General features: G+C 43.7%; 1 protein-coding gene across 1 annotated transcript in view; it reads left to right on the forward strand.

Moving 5' to 3' along the window:
* kif1aa (kinesin family member 1Aa) overlaps positions 1-19,213 on the forward strand; it is a 219,331-nt gene that overhangs the window by 12,047 nt on the left and 188,071 nt on the right.

A 19,213-nucleotide genomic window follows, 5' to 3' on the forward strand; every position in this document is an offset into this window, starting at 1 on the left:
ACACACACGCACGCACGCACACACACACACACACACACACCTTTCTAAAAGTAGGGTTCTACATGGAACCAAAAATGGTTCTGCGCTGATCTCAAAAGATCCCTGTTTTCTAAGTGTGTGGTAATTCATTTAATGTGGCAGCATAAGATCATGTGATTTTGACTTTGAGGGCAGTGTCTGTTTTTAGAGATTGGGTTCAGAGGAGGCTGGTGGGAGGATCTATAGGAGGACGGGTTAATTGTAATTGCCATGTGCTTGATCCTGTCCCAATAATTCCTTTCCAGCCATTACATCCTCCTATAGCCCCCCACCAGCCTCCTCTGATTGGTTTCCATATGGTTAGTGAAAGGATTGTATTTGGGGCCTACAACATTATGTTCTATGCTAGAGTAGCTTTGCATTGTGCAGTTAGGAAACTATAATGATCAACTTTAATGTTTCTAGAAGTAATCTGAACCTGAGAGGCTAGAATAGGCTTTCATATCTACACATCTGTCTGTACCTTTGAGGAATTTATTGAGGCTGAAGTTGATATTTTGCTGGTCAGCCACCTCTGTCTTGTGTATTTGTGCTCCTTGGGATAGCAGGGTTTAAAAAAACGTATCTGTATTTGACCTTTATTTAACTAGGCAATGACAGCCTAGGAACAGTGGGATTTTTACCTTGTCAGCTCGGGGATTCGCTTTAGCAACCTTTCGGTTACAAGTCCAAGGCTCTAACCACTAGCCTACCTGCTGGCCCATGTTAAGGTATGGAGAGGCCAAAGACATGGTGGTGAGGAGACTGGAGAGAGACTTGATATCCAGTCTGTTCAATAAGGTAAAGCCACTGATATCCAGTCTGTTCAATAAGGTAAAGCCACTGATATCCAGTCTGTTCAGTAAGGTAAAGCCACTGATATCCAGTCTGTTCAATAAGGTAAAGCCACTGATATCCTGTCTGTTCAGTAAGGTAAAGCCACTGATATCCAGTCTGTTCAATAAGGTAAAGCCACTGATATCCAGTCTGTTCAATAAGGTAAAGCCACTGATATCCAGTCTGTTCAATAAGGTAAAGCCACTGATATCCAGTCTGTTCAATAAGGTAAAGCCACTGATATCCTGTCTGTTCAGTAAGGTAAAGCCACTGATATCCAGTCTGTTCAGTAAGGTAAAGCCACTGATATCCAGTCTGTTCAGTAAGGTAAAGCCACTGATATCCAGTCTGTTCAGTAAGGTAAAGCCACTGATATCCAGTCTGTTCAATAAGGTAAAGCCACTGATATCCAGTCTGTTCAATAAGGTAAAGCCACTGATATCCTGTCTGTTCAGTAAGGTAAAGCCACTGATATCCAGTCTGTTCAATAAGGTAAAGCCACTGATATCCAGTCTGTTCAGTAAGGTAAAGCCACTGATATCCAGTCTGTTCAGTAAGGTAAAGCCACTGATATCCAGTCTGTTCAGTAAGGTAAAGCCACTGATACCCAGTCTGTTCAGTAAGGTAAAGCCACTGATATACAGTCTGTTCAGTAAGGTAAAGCCACTGATATCCAGTCTGTTCAGTAAGGTAAAGCCACTGATATCCAGTCTGTTCAGTAAGGTAAAGCCACTGATATCCAGTCTGTTCAATAAGGTAAAGCCACTGATATCCAGTCTGTTCAATAAGGTAAAGCCACTGATATCCAGTCTGTTCAATAAGGTAAAGCCACTGATATCCAGTCTGTTCAATAAGGTAAAGCCACTGATATCCAGTCTGTTCAGTAAGGTAAAGCCACTGATATCCAGTCTGTTCAATAAGGTAAAGCCACTGATATCCAGTCTGTTCAGTAAGGTAAAGCCACTGATATCCAGTCTGTTCAGTAAGGTAAAGCCACTGATATCCAGTCTGTTCAATAAGGTAAAGCCACTGATATCCAGTCTGTTCAGTAAGGTAAAGCCACTGATATCCAGTCTGTTCAATAAGGTAAAACCACTGATATCCAGTCTGTTCAGTAAGGTAAAGCCACTGATATCCCGTCTGTTCAGTAAGGTAAAGCCACTGATATCCATCTGTTCAGTAAGATAAAGCCACTGATATCCATCTGTTCAGTAAGATAAAGCCACTGATATCCATCTGTTCTATAAGGTAAAGCCACTGATATCCAGTCTGTTCAGTAAGGTAAAGCCACTGATATCCAGTCTGTTCAGTAAGGTAAAGCCACTGATATCCAGTCTGTTCAATAAGGTAAAGCCACTGATATCCAGTCTGTTCAGTAAGGTAAAGCCACTGATATCCAGTCTGTTCAATAAGGTAAAGCCACTGATATCCAGTCTGTTCAGTAAGGTAAAGCCACTGATATCCAGTCTGTTCAATAAGGTAAAGCCACTGATATCCCGTCTGTTCAATAAGGTAAAGCCACTGATATCCCATCTGTTCAGTAAGGTAAAGCCACTGATATCCCATCTGTTCAGTAAGGTAAAGCCACTGATATCCAGTCTGTTCAGTAAGGTAAAGCCACTGATATCCAGTCTGTTCAGTAAGGTAAAGCCACTGATATCCAGTTTGTTCAATAAGGTAAAGCCACTGATATCCAGTCTGTTCAGTAAGGTAAAGCCACTGATATCCAGTCTGTTCAATAAGGTAAAGCCACTGATATCCAGTCTGTTCAGTAAGGTAAAGCCACTGATATCCAGTCTGTTCAATAAGGTAAAGCCACTGATTTCCAGTCTGTTCAATAAGGTAAAGCCATCGGTCAATAATAGATGAGCCGTCCTAAAATATTTACCGATTGGTCTAATTTAGCTCATCTCCCCCCTCACCCCCCCTCCACCTCCCCCTCACCTCCCCCTTCCACCTCACCTCCCCCTTCCCCTTCACCTCTCCCTTCATCTCCCCCTTCACCTCCCCATTGGAGAAGGTATTTAGGTAGAGGATGTAGAGAAGGTATTTAGGTAGAAGATGTAGAGAAGGTATTTAGGTAGAAGATGTAGAGAAGGTATTTAGGTAGAAGATATAGAGAAGATATTTAGGTAGAAGATGTAGAGAAGATATTTAGGTAGAAGATGTAGAGAAGATATTTAGGTAGAAGATGTAGAGAAGTTATTTAGGTAGAAGATGTAGAGAAGGTATTTAGGTAGAAGATGTAGAGAAGGTATTTAGGTAGAAGATGTAGAGAAGATATTTAGGTAGAAGATGTAGATAAGGTATTTAGGTAGAATATGTAGAGAAGGTATTTATGTAGAAGATGTAGAGAAGTTATTTAGGTAGAAGATGTAGTGAAGGTATTTAGGTCGAAGATGTAGAGAAGGTATTTAGGTAAAGGAAGTTATCAAACATCTGTAGAGAAGGAGCGCTATGGAAAGGTCAAGGAGGTATTCGGATAGAAGATCAGAGGGTGTACCCGGCTCCACGAGGGATAAAGTGGGCTAAAGAAGGCTTACGTGGGTTAAAGTGGGCTCAGCTCACTTAGTTCAAACTTAAGCCCCCTCAGTTTTAGTTTTATGTCATTATATAAAAATATAAAAAGTTGAGTGACAGGTTGGCAGCAGGTATAACTTATTTGGGTTTTCCCATAAAATGTGGGGGAAAATATCTAATCTATGTGGTAGGCTGAAGTGAATAATGTAAAGTTTGATTACGATTTATAAAGGCAGAAACAAGTTGACCAGTTGGGTCCTGGGGAGGACGCCTTGTTGGAGGCCGACCTGTCTCCTTCCTGCTCCTCTGCTGTTCCTATGGGGGACTCTGCAGGAGTGTCGTGCCCTATGATAGGGTGTGTGAGGTTTTCATCCCGACATAGACTGACACTGAATTGATTGTGACCGAGCTCTCTCCGGAGATCTGGAGAGGAGAGGGTGTGTCCTCACATTCATAATCAAACGCGCCATCAGCAAAGACACCTGCTCCAACTCAGTTAGACAGCCAAGATCATGTATCGTAAAAATAAATAAAAAACAGAAAGGTTGCCTATAATTTTAGAAAGAGCCAATTCTACATTTTCACCTCACTTAAAACATCGCATTTGGTCTAACAAAAAAGTGCATTATCATCATAAATCCCGTAATGAAAGTGTCTGACCTTCCCTTGCCCCTGTGCCCTCGCTGGGGCCTGTTGCTGTGATGAGTGAACCACTTTCCTCTCCCCCAGTCGCTCGAGAGAAAAACAAGTTCTGATCGTATAACATTTCAAAATGCAATTGCGTGAAAAAACACAGCTTTGTCCCTTTTGTTCTTGTCGAGGAGAGGAGGGTCTCAGCTTTCTGGAGGTATCAGCTCAATATTCAGCTCAATAGATATTTGATATGGCTTTGAGATATGGGGCAGCACAGGGGCGAAATGCGCACCTGCCATTGTGAGGGTAGAGGCCTTGTCACGTTCTGACCTTAGTTCCTTTGTTTTGTCTTTGTTTTAGTATGGTCAGGGCGTGAGTTGGGTGGGCAGTCTATGTTCTTTTTTCTATAATTTGGGATTTCTGTGTTTGGGCTTGTATGGTTCTCAATCAGAGGCAGTTTGATGATTGAGCACCATTCTTAGGTAGCCTGGTTGTCCCTAATTGAGAACCATTCTTAGGTAGCCTGGTTTCACCTTTGAGTTGTGGGTGATTGTTTTCTGTTCTGTGTTTCGCTGCACCGTTCAGGACTGTTAGTTTTTGTCATTTTATTGTTTTTGTTCAAGTGTTCGTATTAAATACAATATGGACACCTACCACGCTGCGCATTGGTCCTCACCTTCTTCCACCAACAACTGACGTTACAGGCCTATAGGTCTTATGGGGAGTAGTCTACAGCTGGTAGTAGGTCTACAACTGGTAGTAGGTCTACAACTGGTAGTAGTTTACAACTGGTAGTAGTCTACAACTGGTAGTAGTTTACAACTGGTAGTAGTCTACAACTGGTAGTAGTTTACAACTGGTAGTAGTCTACAACTGTCTACAACTGGTAGTAGTTTACAACTGGTAGTAGTTTACAACTGGTAGTAGTCTACAACTGGTAGTAGTTTACAACTGGTAGTAGGTTTACAACTGGTAGTAGGTCTACAACTGGTAGTAGGTCTACAACTGCAAAGGTTTTTGTAGGACATTCTTTTTTAATTTTTAATTTTACCTTTATTTAACCAGGCAAGTCAGTTAAGAACAAATTCTTATTTTCAATGACTGCCTAGGAACAGTGGGTTAACTGCCTGTTCAGGGGCAGAACGACAGATTTGTACCTTGTCAGCTCGGGGGGGTTGAACTTGCAACCTTCCGGTTACTAGTCCAACGCTCTAACCACTAGGCTACCCTGCCACTAGGCTACCACATGAATACATGACTACTAGCAGTGGGTATTATATTTAGAGGTAGTGATCTAGGCAATGTGTTTTGTAGTTTCCACTTCCTCAGGTGGTGAATCCTGAATTAAATTAGTTAATTAATGTTTTCAGAAAGTATTCACACCTCTCTTTTCCACGTTTACATCCTGATTTTAAAAAATGGAATCCGTTTAGATGTTGAGTCACGGGCCTACACACACACAATACTTCATAATGTCAAAGTGGAATGATGTTTTTAGACATTTTTATAAATACATATTTAAGAGTATATTGATGCACCCGGGTGGGTGTCAATCTAATTAACATAATAATACAACAAAAATCCAATGTCAATATTTTATCAAATAATTTAATGACCATCTTAAAGCAATTCCACATGTTAGCTTAGTATATCTTTTTGAGGTTAATTAAAAATTAAAAGCTGAAATGTCTTGAGTCAATAAGTGTTCAACCCCTTTCTTATGGCCTAAATAAGTTCAGGAGTAAAAATGTGCTTAATAAGTCACTGTGACTGCATCCAGCTGAGTAGATCGCCGAAGTCAAGGATCGGTAGAATAGTCAGTTTTACAAGGGTATGTTTGGCAGCGTGAGTGAAGGATGCTTTGTTGCAAAATAGGAAGCCAATTCTAGATTTAATTTTGGGTTGGAGATGCTTAAAATGAGTCTGGAAGGAGAATTTACAGTCTAACCAGACACCTAGGTATTTGTAGTTGTCCACATATTCTAAGTCAGAACCATCCAGAGTAGTGATGCCCGTCGGGCGGGCGGGTGCGGGCAGCGATCGGTTGAAGAACATGCATTTAGTTTTACTAGCGTTTAAGAGCAGTTGGAGGCCACGGAGGGAGTGTTGTATGGAATTGAAGCTCGTTTGGAGGTTTGTTAACAGTGTCCAAATAAGGGCCAGTAGTTAGAGATATTAGAGATAGCATACTTAAATTCACACAGGACACTGGATAAGACATGAGAAGTACTCCAGATATAACAAACTTACCCTAGCCCCCGGACACATAAACTACTGCAGCATAAATACTGGAGGCTGAGACAGGAGGGGTCAGGCCCCATCCGAGGACACCCCCGGACAGGGCCAAACAGGAAGGATATAACCCCACCCACTTTGCCAAAGCACAGCCCCCACATCACTAGATGTCTTCAACCACCAACTTACCATCCTGAGACAAGGCCGAGTATAGCCCACAAAGATCTCCGCCACGGCACAACCCAAGGGGGCACCAACCCAGACAGGAAGACCACGTTTGTGACTCAACACACTCAAGTAACGCACCCCTCCTAGGGACAGCATGGAAGAGCACCAGTAAGTCAGTGACTCAGCCTCTGTAATAGGGTTAGAGGCAGAGAATCCCAGTGGAGAGAGGGGAACCGGCCAGGCAGAGACAGCAAGGGAGGTTCTTTGCCCCAGTGCCTTTCCATTCACCTTTACACTCCTGGGCCAGACTACACTCAATCATAGGACCTACTGAAGAGATGAGTCTTCAGTAGACTTAAAGGTTGAGACTGAGTCTGCGTCTCTCACATAGATAGGCAGACCATTCCATATAAATGGAGCTCTATAGGAGAAAGCCTCAAAGCTGTTTGCTTAGAAGTTCTAGGGACAATTAGGAGGCCTGCGTCTTGTGACCGTAGCATACATGTAGGTATGTACGGCAGGATCAAATCAGAGAGAGAGGTAGGAGCCTGCCCATGTAATGCTTTGTAGGTTAGCAGTAAAACCTTGACATCAGCCCTTGCCTTGACAGGAAGCCAGTGTAGGTAGGCTAGCACTGGAGTAATATAGTCAGGATTCTAGCAGCCGTATTTAGCACTAACTGAAGTTTATTTAGTGCTTTATCCGGGTAGCCGGAAAGTAGAGCATTGCAGTAGTCTAACCTCGAAGTAACAAAAGCATGGATTCATTTTTCTGCATCATTTTTGGATGGAAAGTTTCTGATTTTTGCAATGTTAAGTAGATGGAAAAAAGCTGTCCTTGAAACAGTCTGGATATGTTCGTCAAAAGAGAGATCAGGGTCCAGAGTAACGCGAGGTCCATTACAGTTTTATTTGAAACGACTGTACAACCATCATGAGTAATTGTCAGTTCAACAGAAGATCTCTTTGTTTCTTGGGCCCTAGAACAAGCATCTCTGTTTTGTCCATCTCTGTTTTGTCCCATCTCTGTTTAAAAGTAGAACGTTTGCAGCCATCCACTTCCTTATGTCTGAAACACAGGCTTCTAGTGAGGGCAATTTTGGGGCTTCATCATGTTTCATTGAAATGTACAGCTGTGTGTCATCCGCATAGCAGTGAAAGTTAACATTATGTTTTCGAATGACATCCCGAATGACATCCTACAATTTTTAGTGAAACAATAGTGGTCCTAAAACGGAACCTTGAGGAACACCGAAATTTACAGGACAAACCATTCACAGAGACAAACTGATACCTTTCCGACAGATAAGATCTAAACCAGGCCAGAATTTGTCCGTGTAGACCAATTTGGGTTTCCAATCTCCAAAAGAATGTGGTGATCGATGATATCAAAAGCAGCACCAAGGTCTAGGAGCACGAGGACAGATGCAGAGCCTCGGTTTGATGCCATTAAAAGGTCATTTACCACCTTCACAAGTGCTGTCTCAGTGCTTTGATGGGGTCTAAAACCAGACTGAAGCATTTCGTATACATTGTTTGTCTTCAGGAAGGCAGTGAGTTGCTGCGCAACAACTCTAAACAACAACTCTAAAAATTTGGAGAACGCATCTCCTTCCAGAGCGGTATGACGGCATATAGTAGTAACATTATTTGGATCACAAACTGCGCAACACTTGTTATTAAGAACTTTTGGTTTATTTAATTGCATTTACCATTTACTGTCAATTTCTTCTTGTCTTTGTTTTGGAGATCATGTTCCCGGTTTCTCTGTCATGTTTGATGTTTTGTGAACGTGCGTGCTTTAGCGTGCATAGACATACCTGACTTGCACGCCCAAAAAATAGATGTGGCCAAATGTATTTAAGTGTGGATTTGGGGATTTTCTAGTTAGTTCCCTTTTGGGTAACTCAAGGAGAGAGGCTGTATGTGAGCCTGTTAGAGCCCGCCTTTATTGGTTATGTCACGTTCTGACCTTTATTTCCTTTTGTTTTGTCATTATTTAGTATGGTCAGGGCGTGAGTTGGGGTGGGCAGTCTATGTTTGTTTTTCTATGATTTGGGTATTTCTATGTTTCGGCCTAGTATGGTTCTCAATCAGAGGCAGGTGTCATTAGTTGTCTCTGATTGAGAATCATACTTAGGTAGCCTGGGTTTCACTGTGTGTTTGTGGGTGTTTGTTTCCGTGTCTGTATTTTTCCCCACACGGTACTGTTTTGGGTTTCGTTCATTCCAGTTGTTCATGTGTACTATTTCGTATTAAAAGAACCATGGACACTTACCACGCCGCATATTGGTCCTCCGATCCTTTTCGCCTCTCCTCTTCGGAAGAAGAGGAGGAAATCCCTTACAGGTTAAGACAGGTTTTGCTTGATGAGAGGCCTTTTCTTTTGAACGGTGACATTTTGAAGTCACAACTTTGTATATACAGTATATTTGTAAATATCGTCTTTATAAAACCAGTGCTGTGTAAACAAATCCAACAATCATTTGCGCCTCTACCCTGTCTGCCTCCTGCTGAATGTTTGTCCTTATGACTGCTAGAAGGACCCTATTTTACGCTGATACAGATTTCACACCACCCTGTCACTTCAAAAGAGTGCCAGCATTTGAACTTCATGTTTATTGTGGTATACTGTGATATAAGCCGATTTCAACTGTCCCCTTAAACACTTTATCCTGCCTCTGGATCTGTAAGAGGGTTAATTGATGTTAATTAATGTTAATGAAACACCTGTAGAGAAGAAGAGCTATAGAAAGGTCAAGGAGTGAAAGGTAAAGCCGCGGGTTAAGAATCGGAAGACGAGGTAAGGAGAGCCCTCTGTGTTTTATTCATTCGTTCTGTTTGGTTTTGGAATACGGGAGTGAGGTTTTTAAAGTTCTATAAGATACTAATATCCAAGTAAATTCCCATCACTGTTTAATGGGTTGGACTGGACCTGTCCAGACCATAATTACAGGTGAAATTCATTCTTATAATATTATACTGTACAAACAGCACCCAAATCAGGTGAAACATCTCTCTTGTGCCTGTACACTGCCTGTACACTCACTCCAGCAATTCTGTTTTTGATTGAGAAAACCTCCAGAAAGCCTGAAGAGAAGACCCCTGATTGTACGACTGACGACAGCATGATAAATACAATCCCATTGAGAACATAAAGGGGTGTTAATGCCATGGCATATGGTACCGGCCTCTGTTACAGGAGCCTAACCAGTAGAGAGAGGGAGTGTGATGGCCATCTGTGCAGCATAAACAGTAGAGAGAGGGAGTGATGGCCATCTGTGCAGCATAACCAGTAGAGAGAGGGAGTGATGGCCATCTGTGCAGCATAACCAGTAGAGAGAGGGAGTGATGGCCATCTGTGCAGCATAACCAGTAGAGAGAGGGAGTGTGATGGCCATCTGTGCAGGATAACCAGTAGAGAGAGGGAGTGATGGCCATCTGTGCAGCATAACCAGTAGAGAGAGGGAGTGATGGCCATCTGTGCAGCATAACCAGTAAAGAGAGAGAGAGTGATGAACATCTCTGCCAAGAGAACACAGAATTCTGCCATCTGTTCTGATTTAATCTTAGATTGTGTCTCAAATGGCACCCTATTCCCTATATAGTGCACTACTATAGACCAGGACCCTATGGCACCCTATTCCCTATATAGTGCACTACTATTGACCAGGGTCCTTTGTTTACATTCTTTACAGTCGTTAGGGAGTCGGCAATAACAAAAAGACAACACTCCTTCGGGATGCTGACGCCACTATTTCACTTGCATATCTGCAGGCACCACAGCCCAGCTTGGCTTCTCTGGTAATGACTTAAAGATTACCGGTAATTTGTTTATTTTACCAGAAGGCAAGATATCATGTGTGGTGTAACACCGTCTCACAGTACAGTGGATTCATTGTAGCCTGGTCCCAGACCCTATACCTCACCAATAGAGGCTATATCTACACTGCACCAATAGAGGCTATATCTACACTGCACCAATAGAGGCTATATCTACACTGCACCAATAGAGGCTATATCTACACTGCATAAATAGAGGCTACATCTACACTGCACCAATAGAAGATATATCTACACTGCACCAATAGAGGCTACATCTACACTGCACAAATAGAGGCTACATCTACACTGCACCAATAGAGGCTATATCTACACTGCACCAATAGAGGCTATATCTAGACTGCACCAATAGAGGCTATATCTACACTGCACCAATAGAGGCTATATCTACACTGCACAAATAGAGGCTATATCTACACTGCACCAATAGAGGCTATATCAAAACTGCACCAATAGAGGCTATATCTACACTGCACCAATAGAGGCTATATCTATACTGCACCAATAGAGGCTACATCTATACTGCACCAATATAGGCTATATCTAGACTGCACCAATAGAGTCTATATCTATACTGCACCAATAGAGTCTATATCTACACTGCACCAATAGAGGCTATATCAAAACTGCACCAATAGAGGCTATATCTACACTGCACCAATAGAGGCTATATCTATACTGCACCAATAGAGGCTATATCAAAACTGCACCAATAGAGGCTATATCTACACTGCACCAATAGAGGCTATATTTACACTGCACCAATAGAGGCTATATCTACACTGCACCAATAGAGGCTATATTTACACTGCACCAATAGAGGCTATATCAAAACTGCACCCATAGAGGCTATATCTACACTGCACCAATAGATGCTATATCTATACTGCACCAATAGAGGCTATATCTATACTGCACCAATAGAGGCTAAATCTATACTGCACCAATAGAGTCTATATCTATACTGCACCAATAGAGGCTATATCAAAACTGCACCAATATAGGCTATATCTACACTGCACCAATAGAGACTATATCTATACTGCACCAATAGAGGCTATATCTACACTGCACCAATAGAGGCTACATCTAGACTGCACCAATAGAGGCTACATCTATAATGCACCAATAGATTCTATATCTATAATGCACCAATAGAGGCTATATCTATACTGCACCAATAGAGTCTATATCTACACTGCACCAATAGAGGCTATATCAAAACTGCACCAATAGAGGCTATATCTACACTGCACCAATAGAGGCTATATTTACACTGCACCAATAGAGGCTATATCAAAACTGCACCAATAGAGGCTATATCTACACTGCACCAATAGAGGCTATATCTATACTGCACCAATAGAGGCTATATCTATACTGCACCAATAGAGGCTAAATCTATACTGCACCAATAGAGTCTATATCTATACTGCACCAATAGAGGCTATATCAAAACTGCACCAATAGAGGCTATATCTACACTGCACCAATATAGGCTATATCTATACTGCACCAATAGAGGCTATATCTACACTGCACCAATAGAGGCTACATCTAGACTGCACCAATAGAGGCTACATCTATACTGCACCAATAGAGGCTATATCTACACTGCACCAATAGAGTCTATATCTAGACTGCACCAATAGAGGCTACATCTAGACTGCACCACTAGAGGCTATATCTACACTGCACCAATAGAGTCTATATCTATACTGCACCAATAGAGGCTAAATCTAGACTGCACCAATAGAGTCTATATCTAGACTGCACCAATAGAGTCTATATCTAGATTGCACCAATAGAGGCTACATCTAGACTGCACCAATAGAGGCTATATCTATACTGCACCAATAGAGGCTACATCTATACTGCACCAATAGAGGCTATATCTTTACTGCACCAATAGAGGCTATATCTAGACTGCACCAATAGAGGCTATATCTTTACTGCACCAATAGAGGCTATATATTTACTGCACCAATAGAGGCTACATCTATACTGCACCAATAGAGGCTATATCTACACTGCACCAATAGAGGCTATATCTAGACTGCACCAATAGAGGCTATATCTTTACTGCACCAATAGAGACTATATATACACTGCACCAATAGAGGCTATATCTACACTGCACCAATAGAGGCTATATCTACACTGCACCAATAGAGGCTATATCTACACTGCACCAATAGAGGCTATATCTATACTGCACCAATAGAGGCTATATCTATACTGCACCAATAGAGGCTATATCTATACTGCACCAATAGAGGCTATATCTTTACTGCACCAATAGAGGCTATATCTATACTGCACCAATAGAGGCTATATCTACACGGCACCAATAGAGGCTATATCTACACTGCACCAATAGAGGCTATATCTATACTGCACAAAAGTACATTCTTAGGGAAAAAGGTGCTATCTAGAATCTAAAAGGGTTTTTCAGCGGTCCTCATAGGGGAACCCTTTTTAGTTCCAGTTAGAACCCTTTTTAGTTCCATGCAGAACCCTTCAAACAGAGGGTTCTACCTGGAACCCTAAAGGGTTCTACATGGAACCAAAAAGGGTTCTCTTATGGGGACAGCCGAAGAACCATTTTGGAACCCTTTTTTCTAAGACCACTGTATCGGGAAAAGGGTGTGATTTTGGACGTAGCCTCAGTGTGGTCTGAGTAGCTCCTCTGCAGCACAGAATACAGATTGGGAGGTGGGGGGGGTTCATGGGAGTTCAACAAACCAAATGGGGCACATCATCGATATTTAATAGATTACCTGCGAGAACATTCTGGTTGGTGTGCCAGGATGCATTTCATGTGCCATCATCTCTCTCTACCCTCTCTGAATTTAGCTGTTTGAGTGTATGAGCTCTTTACTTACGTCGACAATGAAATGTACCACGTCACCGGAAACACATCTACTTGACTTAATAACCTCTTGAAACTAGGGGGCACTATACAATATTAAATCATTTCTGTTTCAGGGCCCTGTGGAAAATGTACCAAATCAGCAGTATTCTACACCCTCCTCCTTAGACATACTTTCATCTGATCAGACCTGATACCAACATCCTAACACCACTCTCTTCAGAGACACTGGTCCTCTCCAGCACATTGTTCTCTGATCAGACCTGATACCAACATCCTAACACCACTCTCTTCAGAGACACTGGTCCTCCCAGCACATTGTTCTCTGATCAGCACAACATCCTGTTCTCTGTTCTCTGATCAGACCTGATACCAACATCCTAACACCACTCTCTTCAGAGACACTGGTCCTCTCCAGCACATTGTTCTCTGATCAGACCTGATACCAACATCCTAACACCACTCTCTTCAGAGACACTGGTCCTCTCCAGCACATTGTTCTCTGATCAGACCTGATACCAACATCCTAACACCCTCTCCAGCTCTCTTCAGACCTGACACCTGGTGGTCCTCTCCAGCACATTGTTCTCTGATCAGACCTCCTAACACCACTCTCTTCAGAGACACTGGTCCAACATCCTAACACCAACTCTCTTCTTCAGAGACACTGGTCCTCTCAGCACATTGTTCTCTGATCAGACCTCCAACATCCTCACCACTCTCTTCAGAGACACTGGTCCTCTCAGCACATTGTTCTCTGATCAGACCTGATACCAACATCCTAACACCACTCTCTTCAGAGACACTGGTCCTCTCCAGCACATTGTTCTCTGATCAGACCTGATACCAACATCCTAACACCACTCTCTTCAGAGACACTGGTCCTCTCCAGCACATTGTTCTCTGATCAGACCTGATACCAACATCCTAACACCACTCTCTTCAGAGACACTGGTCCTCTCCAGCACATTGTTCTCTGATCAGACCTGATACCAACATCCTAACACCACTCTCTTCAGAGACACTGGTCCTCTCCAGCACATTGTTCTCTGATCAGACCTGATACCAACATCCTAACACCACTCTCTTCAGAGACACTGGTCCTCTCCAGCACATTGTTCTCTGATCAGACCTGATACCAACATCCTAACACCACTCTCTTCAGAGACACTGGTCCTCTCAGCACATTGTTCTCTGATCAGACCTGATACCAACATCCTAACACCACTCTCTTCAGAGACACTGGTCCTCTCCAGCACATTGTTCTCTGATCAGACCTGATACCAACATCCTAACACCACTCTCTTCAGAGACACTGGTCCTCTCCAGCACATTGTTCTCTGATCAGACCTGATACCAACATCCTAACACCACTCTCTTCAGAGACACTGGTCCTCTCCAGCACATTGTTCTCTGATCAGACCTGATACCAACATCCTAACACCACTCTCTTCAGAGACACTGGTCCTCTCCAGCACATTGTTCTCTGATCAGACCTGATACCAACATCCTAACACCACTCTCTTCAGAGACACTGGTCCTCTCCAGCACATTGTTCTCTGATCAGACCTGATACCAACATCCTAACACCACTCTCTTCAGAGACACTGGTCCTCTCCAGCACATTGTTCTCTGATCAGACCTGATACCAACATCCTAACACCACTCTCTTCAGAGACACTGGTCCTCTCCAGCACATTGTTCTCTGATCAGACCTGATACCAACATCCTAACACCACTCTCTTCAGAGACACTGGTCCTCTCCAGCACATTGTTCTCTGATCAGACCTGATACCAACATCCTAACACCACTCTCTTCAGAGACACTGGTCCTCTCCAGCACATTGTTCTCTGATCAGACCTGATACCAACATCCTAACACCACTCTCTTCAGAGACACTGGTCCTCTCCAGCACATTGTTCTCTGATCAGACCTGATACCAACATCCTAACACCACTCTCTTCAGAGACACTGGTCCTCTCCAGCACATTGTTCTCTGATCAGACCTGATACCAACATCCTAACACCACTCTCTTCAGAGACACTGGTCCTCTCCAGCACATTGTTCTCTGATCAGACCTGATACCAACATCCTAACACCACTCTCTTCAGAGACACTGGTCCTCTCCAGCACATTGTTCTCTGATCAGACCTGATACCAACATCCTAACACCACTCTCTTCAGAGACACTGGTCCTCTCCAGCACATTGTTCTCTGATCAGACCTGATACCAACATCCTAACACCACTCTCTTCAGAGACACTGGTCCTCTCCAGCACATTGTTCTCTGATCAGACCTGATACCAACATCCTAACACCACTCTCTTCAGAGACACTGGTCCTCTCCAGCACATTGTTCTCTGATCAGACCTGATACCAACATCCTAACACCACTCTCTTCAGAGACACTGGTCCTCTCCAGCACATTGTTCTCTGATCAGACCTGATACCAACATCCTAACACCACTCTCTTCAGAGACACTGGTCCTCTCCAGCACATTGTTCTCTGATCAGACCTGATACCAACATCCTAACACCACTCTCTTCAGAGACACTGGTCCTCTCCAGCACATTGTTCTCTGATCAGACCTGATACCAACATCCTAACACCACTCTCTTCAGAGACACTGGTCCTCTCCAGCACATTGTTCTCTGATCAGACCTGATACCAACATCCTAACACCACTCTCTTCAGAGACACTGGTCCTCTCCAGCACATTGTTCTCTGATCAGACCTGATACCAACATCCTAACACCACTCTCTTCAGAGACACTGGTCCTCTCCAGCACATTGTTCTCTGATCAGACCTGATACCAACATCCTAACACCACTCTCTTCAGAGACACTGGTCCTCTCCAGCACATTGTTCTCTGATCAGACCTGATACCAACATCCTAACACCACTCTCTTCAGAGACACTGGTCCTCTCCAGCACATTGTTCTCTGATCAGACCTGATACCAACATCCTAACACCACTCTCTTCAGAGACACTGGTCCTCTCAGCACATTGTTCTCTGATCAGACCTGATACCAACATCCTAACACCACTCTCTTCAGAGACACTGGTCCTCTCCAGCACATTGTTCTCTGATCAGACCTGATACCAACATCCTAACACCACTCTCTTCAGAGACACTGGTCCTCTCCAGCACATTGTTCTCTGATCAGACCTGATACCAACATCCTAACACCACTCTCTTCAGAGACACTGGTCCTCTCCAGCACATTGTTCTCTGATCAGACCTGATACCAACATCCTAACACCACTCTCTTCAGAGACACTGGTCCTCTCCAGCACATTGTTCTCTGATCAGACCTGATACCAACATCCTAACACCACTCTCTTCAGAGACACTGGTCCTCTCCAGCACATTGTTCTCTGATCAGACCTGATACCAACATCCTAACACCACTCTCTTCAGAGACACTGGTCCTCTCCAGCACATTGTTCTCTGATCAGACCTGATACCAACATCCTAACACCACTCTCTTCAGAGACACTGGTCCTCTCCAGCACATTGTTCTCTGATCAGACCTGATACCAACATCCTAACACCACTCTCTTCAGAGACACTGGTCCTCTCCAGCACATTGTTCTCTGATCAGACCTGATACCAACATCCTAACACCACTCTCTTCAGAGACACTGGTCCTCTCCAGCACATTGTTCTCTGATCAGACCTGATACCAACATCCTAACACCACTCTCTTCAGAGACACTGGTCCTCTCCAGCACATTGTTCTCTGATCAGACCTGATACCAACATCCTAACACCACTCTCTTCAGAGACACTGGTCCTCTCCAGCACATTGTTCTCTGATCAGACCTGATACCAACATCCTAACACCACTCTCTTCAGAGACACTGGTCCTCTCCAGCACATTGTTCTCTGATCAGACCTGATACCAACATCCTAACACCACTCTCTTCAGAGACACTGGTCCTCTCCAGCACATTGTTCTCTGATCAGACCTGATACCAACATCCTAACACCACTCTCTTCAGAGACACTGGTCCTCTCCAGCACATTGTTCTCTGATCAGACCTGATAACCAACATCCTAACACCAGCACATTGTTCTCTTCAGAGAACACTGGTCCTCTCCAGCACATTGTTCTCTGATCAGACCTGATACCAACATCCTAACACCACTCTCTTCAGAGACACTGGTCCTCTCCAGCACATTGTTCTCTGATCAGACCTGATACCTCTTGTTCTCTGATCAGACCTGATACCAACATCCTAACACCACTCTCTTCAGGTCACTGGTCCTCTCCAGCACATTGTTCTCTGATCAGACCTGATACCAACATCCTAACACCACTCTCTTCAGAGACACTGGTCCTCTCCAGCACATTGTTCTCTGATCAGACCTGATACCAACATCCTAACACCACTCTCTTCAGAGACACTGGTCCTCTCCAGCACATTGTTCTCTGATCAGACCTGATACCAACATCCTAACACCACTCTCTTCAGAGACACTGGTCCTCTCCAGCACATTGTTCTCTGATCAGACCTGATACCAACATCCTAACACCACTCTCTTCAGAGACACTGGTCCTCTCCAGCACATTGTTCTCTGATCAGACCTGATACCAACATCCTAACACCACTCTCTTCAGAGACACTGGTCCTCTCCAGCACATTGTTCTCTGATCAGACCTGATACCAACATCCTAACACCACTCTCTTCAGAGACACTGGTCCTCTCCAGCACATTGTTCTCTGATCAGACCTGATACCAACATCCTAACACCACTCTCTTCAGAGACACTGGTCCTCTCCAGCACATTGTTCTCTGATCAGACCTGATACCAACATCCTAACACCACTCTCTTCAGAGACACTGGTCCTCTCCAGCACATTGTTCTCTGATCAGACCTGATACCAACATCCTAACACCACTCTCTTCAGAGACACTGGTCCTCTCCAGCACATTGTTCTCTGATCAGACCTGATACCAACATCCTAACACCACTCTCTTCAGAGACACTGGTCCTCTCCAGCACATTGTTCTCAGATCAGACCTGATACCAACATCCTAACACCACTCTCTTCAGAGACACTGGTCCTCTCTAGCACATTGTTCTCTGCCAATAATGAGTCAATGGACCTGGTTGGTCCTCTCTAGCACATTGTTCTCTGCCAATAATGAGTCAATGGACCTGATTGGTCCTCCCCAGCACATTGTTCTCTGCCAATAATGAGTCAATGGACCTGGTTGGTCCTCTCTAGCACATTGTTCTCTGCCAATAATGAGTCAATGGACCTGATTGGTCCTCCCCAGCACATTGTTCTCTGCCAATAATGAGTCAATGGACCTGATTGGTCCTCCCCAGCACATTGTTCTCTGCCAATAATGAGTCAATGGACCTGATTGGTCCTCCCCAGCACATTGTTCTCTGCCAATAATGAGTCAATGGACCTGGTCCTCCCAGCACATTGTTCTCTGCCAATAATGAGTCAATGGACCTGGTTGGTCCTCTCTAGCACATTGTTCTCTGCCAATAATGAGTCAATGGACCTGATTGGTCCTCCCCAGCACATTGTTCTCTGCCAATAATGAGTCAATGGACCTGGTTGGCCCTCCCCAGCACATTGTCCTCTGTTGCATCCTAAATTATCCCCTATTCCCTTAATAATGTACAGTCTTAGAAAAAAAGGGTTCCAAAAGGGTTCTTCCGCTGTCCCCATAGGAGAACCATTTTTGTTTCTGTGGAGAATCCTTTTTTGGGGGTTTCTACGTGGAACCAAAAGGGTTCTTCCGCTGTCCCCATAGGAGAACCATTTTTGTTTCTGTGGAGAATCCTTTTTTGGGGGTTTCTACGTGGAACCAAAAGGGTTCTTCCGCTGTCCCCATAGGAGAACCATTTTTGTTTCTGTGGAGAATCCTTTTTTGGGGGTTTCTACGTGGAACCAAAAGGGTTCTTCCGCTGTCCCCATAGGAGAACCATTTTTGTTTCTGTGGAGAATCCTTTTTTGGGGGTTTCTACGTGGAACCAAAAGGGTTCTCCTATGGTGACAGCCGAAGAACCGTTACAGGTTCTAGATTTTGATTCTAAGAGCGTACTGGTCCAAAG

Source organism: Oncorhynchus nerka, linkage group LG24 (genome assembly GCF_034236695.1).
Source record: "Oncorhynchus nerka isolate Pitt River linkage group LG24, Oner_Uvic_2.0, whole genome shotgun sequence".
Lineage (NCBI taxonomy): Eukaryota > Metazoa > Chordata > Actinopteri > Salmoniformes > Salmonidae > Oncorhynchus > Oncorhynchus nerka.